The following is a 14,296-nucleotide window of genomic DNA, read 5'->3' on the forward strand; positions in this document are numbered from 1 at the left end:
TGGCAGAGTAGTCCGGGGGAACGGTTTTTCCCTTCTTGGACCCTTCGGCCTCCCCCGTAGGGGAAGCCTTCCTTTTCTTCCCTCCCCCCGCTGGGGGAGAGGCTTTCTTCTTCTCCTCCTCGCCTTTGTGGGAGGAGTCGGCCTCAGAGTCATCATCCGATAACACCTGAAAACGGGAACTCTTTCGAGTACCCGTGGCCTTCTTCTTGGCCATCTTCTCCGGCACCACGTGGGGTGCCGGAGCCAGCAGCCCCGTTAGGCGGGCGTCCGCTGGGTCCTCTGGCAATGGGGCCGGACAGATAGTCTGTTCGGCCTTCGCCAGCCAGTCCTGTCAAAGGAAAGGGGAGTTTAGATCCCGCGTAGAGTCAAACTATGGAAAACGAGCATTCCGTAAAGGACAAAATCACTTACCTCGTCAGCCGGACGCTGCGAGCTGAATCTGCAATCTTCGGTAGCGGATGCGGGAGCCTCGGCGCCCTTGAACAGCACCTTCCAGACCTCTTCGTACATAGAGTCGAAGAGCCCGCTCAAGGTCAGGTGCTGCACCGGATCAAACTCCCACATGTTGAAGCCCCGTCGTTGGCACGGGAGAATCCGGCAAATGAGCATGACCTGGACTACGTTGACAAGCTTGAGCTTCTTGTCCACCAACTTTTGGATGCAGGCTTGGAGTCCGGTCAGCTCCTCCGAATCACCCCGGATCCGGTCGCTCTCTTTCCAGGAGGTGAGCCGTGTGGGGATACCAGATCTGAATTCGGGGCCACTGCCCATTCAGGGTCACGTGGCTCGGTGATGTAGAACCACCCCGATTGCCACCCCTTAATGGTTTCCACCAAAGTGCCCTCGAGCCAAGTAACGTGGGACATCCTGCCCACCATGGCGCCTCCGCACTCCGCTTGGCTGCCCTTCACAACCTTCGGCTTGACACTGAAGGTCTTGAGCCACAAGCCGAAGTGGGGCTGGATGCAGAGGAAGGCCTCACACACGACGATAAACGTCGAGATGTTGAGAATGAAATTCAGGGCCAGATCATGGAAATCCAGGCCGTAGTAGAACATGAGCCCCCGGACAAAGGGATGGAGTGGGAAGCCCAGTCCATGGAGGAAATGGGGAAGAAATACTACCCTCTCATGGGGCCTGGGGGTGGGGATGAGCTCCCCCTCATCGGGGAGCCGGTGCACGATGTTGCTGGACAAATATCTGGCGCTGCGCAGCTTCTGGATCTGCCCCTCCGTAACGGAGGAGGCCATCCACTTGCCTCCCGCTCCGGACATAGTTGGAGGAGGTTGAGGTGAGACGTGCGGACTTGGGCGATGGAGCTCGAGTTCGCGGAGATGGATAAGCCAAGGAGGAAGAAGGCGCAGGTAAAAGGGTTGGATCTTTATCCCCTTATATGGGCGGACAAAAACATAAGTCCCCACCGACCTGACAAAACTCGCTTATCCCCCAAGCACCGCAATCAATGGCGCGGTTGGGTTACCCACGTCTGTATTGATGGGAATCCCGGAATAAGGGGAACACGATCTCTGCTTCGACAAGACGTGCCAAGGAAACCGCTTCGCTAAACACGCTGAGGCAGTACGATAAATACAATTCGAGTAAAGGCTTGGTAGTGGTGTGACGTCATGCCACAAGATACGTCAGCAGATTGAACTTGTGTGAATATTATTCTCTCTACGGTGGTACGTGGAATTTATTTTGCAGAGCCGGACACTATCCTGGTGTTCACAATCTTCTATAAATTATTCGGAGGAAGAACCCGCCTTGCAATGCCGAAGACAATATGCGCGCCGGACTCGTCGTCATTGAAGCCTGGTTCAGGGGCTACTGAGGGAGTCCTGGACTAGGGGTGTCCGGATAGCCGAACTATCATCATCGGACGGACTCCAAGACTATGAAGATACAAGATTGAACACTTCGTCCCGTGTCCGGATGGGACTTTCCTTGGCGTGGAAGGCAAGCTTGGCGATACGGATATGTAGATCTCCTACCATTGTAACCGACTCTGTGTAACCCTAGCCCTCTCCGGTGTCTATATAAACCGGATGGCTTTAGTCCGTAGGACGAACAACAATCATACCATAGGCTAGCTTCTAGGTTTAGCCTCCTTGATCTCGTGGTAGATCTACTCTTGTAACACACATCATCAATATTAATCAAGCACGACGTAGGGTTTTACCTCCATCAAGAGGGCCCGAACCTGGGTAAAAACATCGTGTCCCTCGTCTCCTGTTACCATCCGCCTAGACGCATAGTTCGGGACCCCCTACTCGAGATCCGCCGGTTTTGACACCGACACCACCACTATGGCCAGCCTTAATCATCGCATGCAATAATTTAGTGCACCTTGAAATCTGAACATGTGTGGGGCGTGTATGTTTTTAATGACTTGAGACTATACCTAGCCCGGCATGCAAGATGACTTATTATGCACCGTTCCCCATACCTGCAGGAGGCCCGTTCGTCTCCAAATCTTTTCCTCTCCATGTGTGAAAACAATCTGCCGGCTTGACTCTCCTTCTCCCTCCAGCAATCCCACCACTCCACCCCGTGTGGAAAAAATCTGCATGCATGACTCTCCTCCTCCCACACCCGTCCAATCCGTTGTGACCAGCAGTATATCCACCCCTTCCCTCCACCATAATTTACTCCAACAAATATGCCCACATAGCTGTTACATTAATCATGCAACATGCCTTACGTAGGTGTGCCATTACTCGCTATAAATATTGCGCCTCCCACGGCATTCAGAAGAACGCTCACATTCATTGCTATCTCCTCCCCCTCCCTATCACGTCGACCACCATGGCCTTGCCCCTCCCAAGCCCTAGGCACCCCTCGCTGCACCGCGCGGAGGGTCACGCGTTGTCGTTCCGTTCCTCGCTGTCACTAGTCGACGAGGACGCGTCGGTGTTCCGCTCCGCGCCATGATGCATCAAGGTGGACACGTCGGTGTTCCCAGTCTCCCCAACATGTGTGTCAGAGGATGCGTCGGCTCCCCGCCATGAGGAGAACGTCGCGCCGCCCGCCGAGCCCTCCCCCGGCCTTGAGGAGCTTTGGAAAGAAATGGAGGTAACCTTGTGGGAGGCTTTGCCTCCGACAAAGCGCGCCAGAATAGAGGCGGAGAAGAAGGCCGAGGAAGAGAAGCGCGTTGAGGGAGTCCTGGATTAGGGGGTCATCGGGTGTCCGGTCTATTCGATATGGGCCAGACTGATGGGCCATGAAGATAAAGCAGAAGGCCATCTCCCGTGTCCGGGTAGGACTCCTATGTGTGTAGAACAACAAGTTTGGTGTCCGTGTGTGATGTTTCCTTCCTCTGCAAGCAGACTCTGTACAACCCTAGGCCCCTCCGGTGTGCATATAAATCGGAGGGTTTAGCCCGTAGAGGCTATCAGAATAATCATAGGCTAGACGGCTAGGGTTTAGCCATTACTTTCTCGAGGTAGATCAACTCTTGTAACCCCTATACTCTTCTAATACAATCAAGTAGGACGTAGGGTTTTACCTCCTTTAAGAGGGCCCGAACTTGGGTAAACATCATGTCCCTATTGTCCCTTGTTACCATCGATCCTCGGACACACAGCTTGGGACCCCCTACCCGAGATCTGTCGGTTTTGACACCGAAATTGGTGCTTTCATTGAGAGTTCCATTGTGTTGTTGACAGAAGAATCGATGGCTCGCCTCGTCATCCACAATGGCACTGTCTCCAGGGAGATCTTCCTCCCTGGTCAGCTTTTCGTGTTTGGTGGCTCCATGCTACGTGCCAACTCGACCGGTCACCTTGAGCAGGTCGATAGCTACACCCCTGGTCACCTTGAGCAGGTCGACAACTACGCTCCAGATCAGGTTTGGAAGTTTAAACTACATCGTCGATATCTGAGGAGATCTAATCTTCGAGGGGTTCACGGCCTCGGCCGCCGCTCCCCGCATGCACGAAGAAGGCCCTTCAGATCTACTATCAGATCTCGTCCAGAGGTCGACGCTCACGCCCACCCTAGCCTTAGATCTAGAGCGGACCACATCGTTCGAAGACGGGAGGTTAAACCCTGCCGGACTCTCTTCCCCCATGGAGCTTCCAGCCGGAGACTCAGAGATGACCACACCATTAGCGGACCCGGTATCAACGGGGCTCTTCCCGTTGTCGGGGAGCCAGACTTGCCTCCGGACACGGACTCCAAACTTTCGAGGATCGTGCCCTTCGAGCTTAGTCAAGTGGTTATTGCCGAGCCTAGCTCCGCAGATCCTCGGACGCCTGTCCAGCTCTCGCTCTTAAATGAAGTGCTAGACTTAATACAATCCCTTGAAATCTCGGAAGTATCACCTCCGAACTATGCCCAGTTCGAACGGGGGGCTGAGACCAGGGAATTTTATGTCCCACCCACCACCCACTTAGTAGCCACTGTCGAGGATTTAACTGACATGCTAGACTACGCTTCTGAAGACATCGATGGCATGGACGACAATGTTGAAGCCGAACCAGGTCAAAACCCGCCCATCATCGGGTGTTGGACAACCACTTCTACTTACGATGTATACATGGTGGACACCCTTGATAATAAGGACGACGATGGCACTCAAGATTCATATGAGGATAAGCTCGTCGATGAACCACCAAAACGCCGGCGTCAGCGGCGCCGCGCAAGATCGCGTCGGGGAAGGGAAAGTAATACCGCACTGGAGATAATAACACTCCATACAACGTCGAAGACTCCGACAACCCCATTGATCCTGCGCTTGAGTAGGATGAAAGGGAAGAGGGTCAATTCAGCCCCTAAGAACTCGCCGATCACGAAGATTCGGAAGATAGTAACTACTTACCTGTCTCCAAAGAGGATGTCAGCCTTGGTGACAAAGATTTCATCGTCCCAGACGAACCTCTCAAACAAGAACACTTCAAGCGATAGCTCATCGCCACCGCGCGGAGCCTGAAAAAGAAACAACAGCGGATTAAAGCCGAACAGGATACGCTCAACGATAGATGGACTAAGGTCCTAGCCGCCGAAGAAGGATATGGTTTTGAGCGCCTAACAAAGCGTTACCCAAAACGCAGGCTACTGCCACAATTCAACGACGAGGCCCTTGTGCCAATACCGTCAAAATACAATCGGGCTGATCACCGGACCGACCACCACGTGGACGGAACAAAACGACTAATCATGTCGAACACCAGCCCGCGCCCCCTCCCCATAGAGGCAGGGAGACAGCGGCCCCGGGCTACACGTGCGACCCATGTTAGGATGTCACATCCCTAGCTGCTGGTAGTGCTCTAGGCTAGCTTCATGTTTGCATCATGTTTAAATTTTGCCTAAATTTGAAATGGGGATGTTCAAAACCCTAGCATTAAATCAACTCAACTAGGGTGAATTAAAATCTTTTCAATAAACCCAAAAGGTTCCTAAGAAAAGTTCATGATTTCTGGTTAAGGTGGAAACCTCTGCCAAAAATGATGATTATATTCTTAGGTCATTTTTGGATTTTTGAATTAAATCATATTGTATTTGACTTTGGGCATTTAAATACTATAAATAATTTAAATGCTCAAATAAATGTTGGAAATTGATAAGGGTCACTGAAATAATTCAGAAAGTACCCATAATTATTTCCAGGATTTTATAAAATGATTTGATATTTTAAAACAAATCAAAAACAAATTGCAAGAAATAGGAAAAAATATAAAACAGAATAGAAATAAAAGAGAGGAGAGAAACATTACCTGCAGCCCACCTGGGCCACTTACCTGCTTACCAGAGCTGGCCAGCTCCTCCCGCTGGCCCAGCCCACCGCCGCCTCCCTTCCCTGTCGCCTTCCTCCTCGCGCCAGTAGGCAGAGGAGGGACACGGCGCGCGCGCCCGAGCTCGCCACGCCACCACCCTGCTCGTCTGCATCGCCTGGCCACCGCGACGCCGCGCGTCATCTCCTCGGCGCCGCCCCGACCCCCCTGGACCCCCTCGCTCTCTCCCTCTCCCTTGTATCTCTCCTCTGCTTCCTCTCTCTCTCACTCGCCGAGCGCAGCCGCAGCCGCGCCACCGTAACGTCGCGGCCACCGTCTCCCCCTCGACCCCTCGCTGTGCTTGCGAGCTCCGCCTCGACCCTCTCTTCCTTCCCACCGATCCACGGCCCTCCGGAAACCCTGCATCGCCGCCCACGTCGCCGTTCCCCTCCTCGGCCACCGGAGATCGTCGCCGTCGATTCGCTGCACTCCGGCCGCCCCCGAGCCCACTAACCCTCCCTACAGCTCCACGGTGAGCCTCCGTGCAGAACCCCTCTCTCTCCCCTCGCGTTTGCAAGCTCTAGGCCATAGCTCCGCCGCGGCCGAACTCCGGCCGCCGCTGACCTCGTCACCGCCGTCACTACAGCCGCTTGAGCTCGTCTCGGAGCGTGTCACCGCACTCAGGAAGCCACCAGGAGCCTAACGCATATCCTAACTCGCCCTCCTGTGCACCACAGCGCCAACCCCGCACTCACCGAACTCCGGCGCCGCCGCGAGCTCCGTTCCGACGAGCCCCGGCGTCCCCGCAGCCTCCCACCTACCCCATCAGATGCGGGAGAGCCCGGGCTACGCCCCGGTGCCCTCGGCGCGCGAATCCGATGCCCCTAGCGCAAGTCCGGCGAGCTCCCGCCGCAGTTTTGGTCGTCGCCGGCCGAACTCCGGCGAAGTCGACGTGGCTTAGTTAATTAGTCACTAACCCCCCACCTACTGACGCTGACAAGTGGGCCCCAGGGCTTAGTCAAAGCTAACCAGCCCGGGTCAACGCGGGATTAGTCCCTGTGTCACTGACGTGTGGACCCCACACGTCAGGTTTGACCCGGGGCAGCCCTGTTGACTTGCTGACGCAAGCATGACGCAGTGCTGATGTCATAACTCATTTTCTGGATTTAATTAATTCTGAAATTCCAGAAAAATGCCTAAAACTTCAATAAATCATAGAAAATTAACCGTAACTCCAAATTAAATAATTTATATATGAAAAATTATCAGAAAAATTCAAGGAATCCATCTGTACCATTTTCATGCATGTTAGAACAACTTATAGCTTCTGTTTAGCACAAATCAATTAAATGGCATTTAAATAATCACATATGGAGTTTGAATTTGAATCTTGTATTCAAACCAACTTCATTTAATCTGTTGCTAGTTGCATTGGCTCAAAACACATTCATTTTGCCATGTCATGATCATGCATCATATTGTGCATTGCATTGATTGTGTTCCCTTCTGTGTTGCCGGTATTTGTCCCCTCTCGATAGACGTGTACCGATGATGTGATCGTTGACACTGATGAAGACTCAATGTTATCTTCAGAAGTGCCAGGCAAGCAAAACCCCCTTGTTCATTCCGATACAATCCTACTCTCTCGCTCCTGCTCTCTTTTACTGCATTAGGACAACACCGATTCATCTGTTACTTGCTGCGGTAGCTGAACCCCTTTATCCTTTGCATGACCTGTCATTGCCACAGTAAATAGATGAAACCCACTAGCATGAGTAGGAGTTGTTTGAGCCCTGATGTGCCTACTCATTCATGCTTGTTTGTCATGCCTGCTACTGCTTAGAGTTGAGTCAGGTCTGATTCATCGGGGATGAATCAGAGGTGTGTGAACATGTCCTACTGTGTGTGAGCTAAGTGTGTGAACACAATTTGATAAAGGTAGCGGTGAGAGGCCATGTAGGAGTACATGGTGGGTTGTCTCATTGCAGCCGTCCTCAGGAACTGAGTTCTGTGTTTGTGATCCATGATTCAGCTACTACCACGCATTGGGCCCGAAACCAATGGACCCTCTCGGCTTCTTAATCACCCTTGTCCTCTGTCCAGGAGTTGCAAGTAGTTTCTGGTGTTTGTAGTATGCTGGAGGCTGTGGACAGCGCTGACCGTAGGGGTGGGCTGTGATGCGGTAGGCACGTGGCCGGGTAAACCGGGCACCCGTTTGGTGTCACGGAACCCTGTACACATCGTTTGGGGCTGTGAGCGAAACTCCGGCCGGATCTCCTCATGGATGGAACCCGAATAGGCGATAAACCTGGACTAGAGACTTAGGTGATTAGGTAGGTCGTGGCTGACACCCACGTTGGGCTTCCGCTTGAAGGTTGCCGAGTACATGTCGTGTAAACGGCGGTAAGTGGTGAGAGCGTGTGTGAAGAAGTACACCCCTGCAGGGTTAACCTAATCTATTCGAATAGCCGTGTCCACGGAAAAGGACCTCTGGGTTGCTTATATCAGTTCATAGACAAGTGAAAGTGGATACTCTAAAATACGCAAGATAAGCGTGAGTGCTATGGATGGCGTTCTCGTAGGGAGACGGGAGCGGTTCCATAGTGGTGTATTGGTTGGTGAATATGTGGACTCGTGTGCGCCACCTCAAAAGAGTTACCTGCAGTCGTAGTTCAGGATAGCCACCGAGTCAAAGCTGGCTTGCTGCAGTTAAACCCCACCATCCCCTTTGTTGATAATGATGCATATGTAGATAGATCTGATGTAAGTCTTGCTGGGTACATTTGTACTCACGTTTGCCTATTTTATGTTTTGCAGAGAGACTTCAGTCTCACTAGTAGTTCCACATGGACTTCGACGTTTAGCTTGTTACCTCAGCTACGATCTTGTGCCCTCGGCAGGATCTGATAGATAGTCAGGCTTCTCGGCCTTTTTCATTTATAGATGTCTGTACCCAGACATGATAGCTTCCGCTTGTGCTTTGACTTGTATGCTCTGATTGTTGGGTCGTGAGACCCATGTTTGTAATATCTCGCTCCTCGGAGCCTAATGAATAAATTACTTGAGTCGTAGAGTCATGTTGTGATGCCATGTTGTATTTGCACATATCGAGCATATTGTGTGTATGCTATTGAAATGCTTGGTATGTGTGGGATCTGACCATCTAGTTGTTTATCTTTAGTAGCCTCTCTTACCGGGAAATGTCTCCTAGTGTTTCCACCGAGCCATGGTAGCTTGCTACTGCTCCGTAACACTTAGGCTGGCCGGCATGTGTCCTTCTTCGTTCCTGTGTCTGTCCCTACGGGGAAATGTCACGCGATGAATACCGGAGTCCTGTTAGCCCGCTACAGCCCGGTTCACCGGAGTCCTGCTAGCCCAGTGCTACAGCCTGGATTCACTCGCTGATGACCGACACGTTCGATGCTGGGTCATGGATGCCTGTCCCTGTAAGTTTGTGCCACTTTGGGTTTACGACTAGCCATGTCAGCCCGGGCTCCTTATCATATGGATGCTAGCGACACTGTCATATACGTGTGCCAAAAGGCGCAAACGGTCCCGGGCAAAGGTAAGGAGACACCCGTGGGAATACCGTGCGTGAGGCCGCAAAGTGATATGAGGTGTTACATGCTAGATCGATGTGGCATTGAGTCGGGGTCCTGACAGCGTTGGTATCAGAGCTTGACTGCCTATAGGATTACTAAGCCAAACTGGTCGAAGTTGAGTCTAGAAATTCTATAGTTATATAAGGGAATTGATTGTGGGATGGAACGTAAGGCTCTTTTTACTCCTTATACCTCATGGCCTTCTGATCTGAGTCATCATCTTCTCTTCTACGGGGATTAAGAACTAGGCTTTCTCTTCTTTCTATCAGGATCACGTGTTACTAATCCGTAGACTTATAAGATTGTTGGATTTAAGCTTGAGTTCAGTTTCTACTACTTCCGTATGTTAATTGTTGATCTCGAAACCTTGATATCGTGCTTCTGAGTGGTTATGCCACCATTTTGTGAATGTCTCAAATCTTTTCTGAACATTTACAGCCGTTATGCTGTCCGAGTCATCCCAGGTTTCTAAATAGTTTGAAGCAATTTGCAAAATCCTTTCCCTCTGGTTTCGATGTTCCTTTATGCCAGCTCAATCACACTAATTGTTGAGTTGAGGTAATTTATTGCCCTGACATATATGTTGGAGCTATTATTATGACCCTAGGTGTCTTAGGGGATCACCTAGTAATTTAGCCATGATTGGTGTCCCAGTGTGATGATTCTGGCCTTTATCCTCGAAAGCATTCCGTGATGCTACTTAGTAATAGGTATTCTGTTCCTGGGTTCTTGAACCCAAGATTCACTCCACCTACTTCGTGTTGATAGTAATTGTTAGTGCCTTCAGGATATTAGTAACCTTTGCGATAGTCCTTGAAGTCCGTGGTATCTTCTTCTTCCAAATACCATGAACTACTTATGGAAGAAGTTCCTCGTTGAACTGAAATATCACAACAGGATTATTCTTGAGGAGTTCTCCATTCATAAATCGTGACTCTGCCAGTTCTACCTTTCTGCATGGGTTATCCGGAAGAATTATGTTGAACTCGGTTCGACATACTAATTTATGCATCCACAACTCAGAAAGTTATATGTTCCTTTGAGTTGTCCCTCTTTAGTTGTCTACTGACCTTCGTCTATCAATTGATAGTCAAGAGTATGCGCGCGTTCGTTTGTCGATGCCTATTACTCTTGTGGCCCGTCAAGCCATTCCGTCCTGAATGACTAGGAGAAACAAACTCCAGTACCTCATCCATATTTAGGATTGGGTCAAAGTAGTTGTGTTCCGCAGATCAAGTTACAATCCAGCTTCTGGTCTGCTCTACCCTGAAGTATTACTTTCTTTATGACAGGAATTTCATGAGAATTGCACCACCTTTTGTGAATTCTTGACATAGTGATACTTCTCGCCATCCTTTTTCATTCCTCGGTTCCGTGTTGATGCAACCGGAATACCGACCAATGAATTGTGATGTGTGAAATCAATACGCCTAGCAACCTCGTTGCTTGGTAGTTAAAGGATAATAATTTCATTCTTAGCATGTTGGTTTTCGAATCATCCTTCTAAGACTGATCGTGCTACCTAGTCCTTATTTCGGTGCGCCCTTCGATTGATGAGTTAGGATCTTGTCAAGTCCTCGCTCATTTGATCATATCATCTTGCCCTGAAAAGCAAGATTGTTCTCGAGCTTAGTAACATATCGGTGGTTCGTGATTTTCCGAAGATCTTCTCGGAAGTACTACCAGGTCGTCACCTGACCGTTATGTTGAGCCCGTGATCAAGTTGGTTTCTTATGAACCACCTTCTTTCCAAGAATCGGTGTTAGATATCCCTGAGCTAGTTGGTTAAGCTGGACAACAACTTGGAGAGTTGGAAGATAAAAACTTGTCTGACTTAGTTCGTTCCAAAGGGATATTCTTGTGTAGTGTGTGTTGAAGAAAGATGATATCTTCATCGATTGGTCCCTGTGATCAGTTGCTGGACCTATTGTCTTATCAATCCCTTGATTTGAGTGTGGGCTATCGTCAAATCAAATCAGTACCAACGATGCTCGTAATGTTGTCCTACTCGTGGTTGATCCCTCGAGCATACACCATTACATCTTTGGTCTGACCAATGCTATCACCGTGTTCACATGATGGTGGAAGTCCAGTGATATGGAAATTCCGATGAGTTGCTGTTGAGCCCATTAGTAGCATTTTGTCTCCCCCCATGAATCATGTTGAACATCAACCTAGTGTTGGAAACTTGTGTAAGCATTTCTTCGTGTTTCGTTCATGAAGCATATGTTTGAATGAAAGTAGTGATTTTCCCTAATTCATGTGCATATGATGCAAGTTGCCGCCATGAATTTGAGGAAGATTGTTTTGTTTCCCTGGAATCATTCCAAATTAGTCATGCACACGTGCGAAGTATTCTGTGGTCTGGAGACTTGCAACCTTCATTCCATATGTGTCCCGAGCACACCAAGCCACTGATTGATTTGTTCAAGGGGAAGAAGTTCCTTCATAAGAGCTAATCATATGACTTATGCAAGGACTTCGTTATCCACGGTGATGGTTCCCAACCAGAACTCGGTAGTGTTTTATTATAAGACGACCACGTGGTCATGCTTGTCCGGGACAACGTGTTCACATGTTTGTAGCAGAACCAGCTCATGTTTTGGAGCTTACTATCGTAGTTCATTTCCCGAGAATCTCGCAACGTCATCTCGTCGATTTGTGTTGCAAACTTTCATTTTTCTTTCTAGACTTGATGAGTCTGGGATATCCTAACACCAACCAGATCTGAATCTCAGGCAGATATGATGGTTGGAACATTCTCCAAGAACTATAATATTGGTCCCTCGATAACCGGTAAAGTGGATGTCGTGGCCAACACACCCAGCCGGAAGACCTGTTATTATAATATCTTGATTGAGGAAGTTGGCCACCTCCCCATAGGGATTTCGTAGGATTTACTCCCTAGTTGCCCCTATGGATTTTGAGATCCCGAAGTCCGACCTTTTACTTGATGTCCTAGATACCAGACCATTTCTATGCATGGGTTACACTAGCACATCAAGGAGAACATTAGAAGCGGAGTGCTAAATGTTTCTCGGTCGATCATCCAGATTTTGTTTCCTTGGCCTCGCTAATATGAAATCTGAGAAGGTGTTATCTTTCTTTGCATCTACATCCTCCATCATCATTCATCATGGTAGCAAGTTGTGTTGCCGGACCCTTGACACGGATGTTGGTAAAACCTTGATGAATATGGAAATGCTCAAGTTCTTGAGAGCACGCACAAGCGTTACGTGTTATCATCGGCTCTAACTGGGATTCCTCTCAGTTTCCTCGGCAATGCTATGACCTTTTCAACCAGTGAATTCACTCCCTATTGTTGGGTTCTTCCCCAGTTACCAGAATCATTCCCAGCATTTGCATTTTGTTCCTAGCTTGCACCGCCAATGTGTCATTCTACCATGGGTCTCTTCCATTTCCGGTGATAAGCAAAATCATCCATTACGTTGTCTTCAACAAGGTAATCCACATCATCCAAGTCTGAGTATGCCATTCTACCGACCCCCTCCAAACGATCGTTGTGAATTGCCTTAGGCTGGTATGAAGAGTTTCAATGATCTCTGAATCAAAGGTAATTCTTTTTGCCACTTAAGATAATAATCTACGAATCACCCTTCTCCAGGATGTTTCATCGTGGTATCATGGCAATTCAACTCCTCGCTACATTGACAACCGTTCACCACCTTCTTAGGTGTGGAATTGTTGTCCACCTAGTGAACCTTCGTCATCCGTTTCTTTCCACCCCTCTTGATGTGTATCTCGTGTCTCAACCCGGGAGATGGTCCTATGTCTCATTCCGTGAGTTGTCCGATCTTCAAGAAGATCGACCCTTCTAGAGTCTCCTTCTTCCCTCCATGTCATGTTGGCAGGATTTCTGAGAACAAGACATCAAGACAATGATGGTGAATGAATCAACGTTCAACTGAAGTGCACCCTGGATCGTGAAGAGTATATTAGTCTGCGTTACCCTTCACCTTACCCTACGCTTGAATCTCGAGACGAGATTCTTGTTTAGTGGGGGTGAGTTGTCACATCCCTAGCTGCTGGTAGTGCTCTAGGCTAGCTTCATGTTTGCATCATGTTTAAATTTTGCCTAAATTTGAAATGGGGATGTTCAAAACCCTAGCATTAAATCAACTCAACTAGGGTGAATTAAAATCTTTTCAATAAACCCAAAAGGTTCCTAAGAAAAGTTCATGATTTCTGGTTAAGGTGGAAACCTCTGCCAAAAATGATGATTATATTCTTAGGTCATTTTTGGATTTTTGAATTAAATCATATTGTATTTGACTTTGGGCATTTAAATACTATAAATAATTTAAATGCTCAAATAAATGTTGGAAATTGATAAGGGTCACTGAAATAATTCAGAAAGTACCCATAATTATTTCCAGGATTTTATAAAATGATTTGATATTTTAAAACAAATCAAAAACAAATTGCAAGAAATAGAAAAAAATATAAAACAGAATAGAAATAAAAGAGAGGAGAGAAACATTACCTGCAGCCCACCTGGGCCACTTACCTGCTTACCAGAGCTGGCCAGCTCCTCCCGCTGGCCCAGCCCACCGCCGCCTCCCTTCCCTGTCGCCTTCCTCCTCGCGCCAGTAGGCAGAGGAGGGACACGGCGCGCGCGCCCGAGCTCGCCACGCCACCACCCTGCTCGTCTGCATCGCCTGGCCACCGCGACGCCGCGCGTCATCTCCTCGGCGCCGCCCCGACCCCCCTGGACCCCCTCGCTCTCTCCCTCTCCCTTGTATCTCTCCTCTGCTTCCTCTCTCTCTCACTCGCCGAGCGCAGCCGCAGCCGCGCCACCGTAACGTCGCGGCCACCGTCTCCCCCTCGACCCCTCGCTGTGCTTGCGAGCTCCGCCTCGACCCTCTCTTCCTCCCCACCGATCCACGGCCCTCCGGAAACCCTGCATCGCCGCCCACGTCGCCGTTCCCCTCCTCGGCCACCGGAGATCGTCGCCGTCGATTC

This window comes from Triticum dicoccoides, chromosome 7B (assembly GCF_002162155.2).
Source record: "Triticum dicoccoides isolate Atlit2015 ecotype Zavitan chromosome 7B, WEW_v2.0, whole genome shotgun sequence".
In the NCBI taxonomy this organism is placed as follows: domain Eukaryota; kingdom Viridiplantae; phylum Streptophyta; class Magnoliopsida; order Poales; family Poaceae; genus Triticum; species Triticum dicoccoides.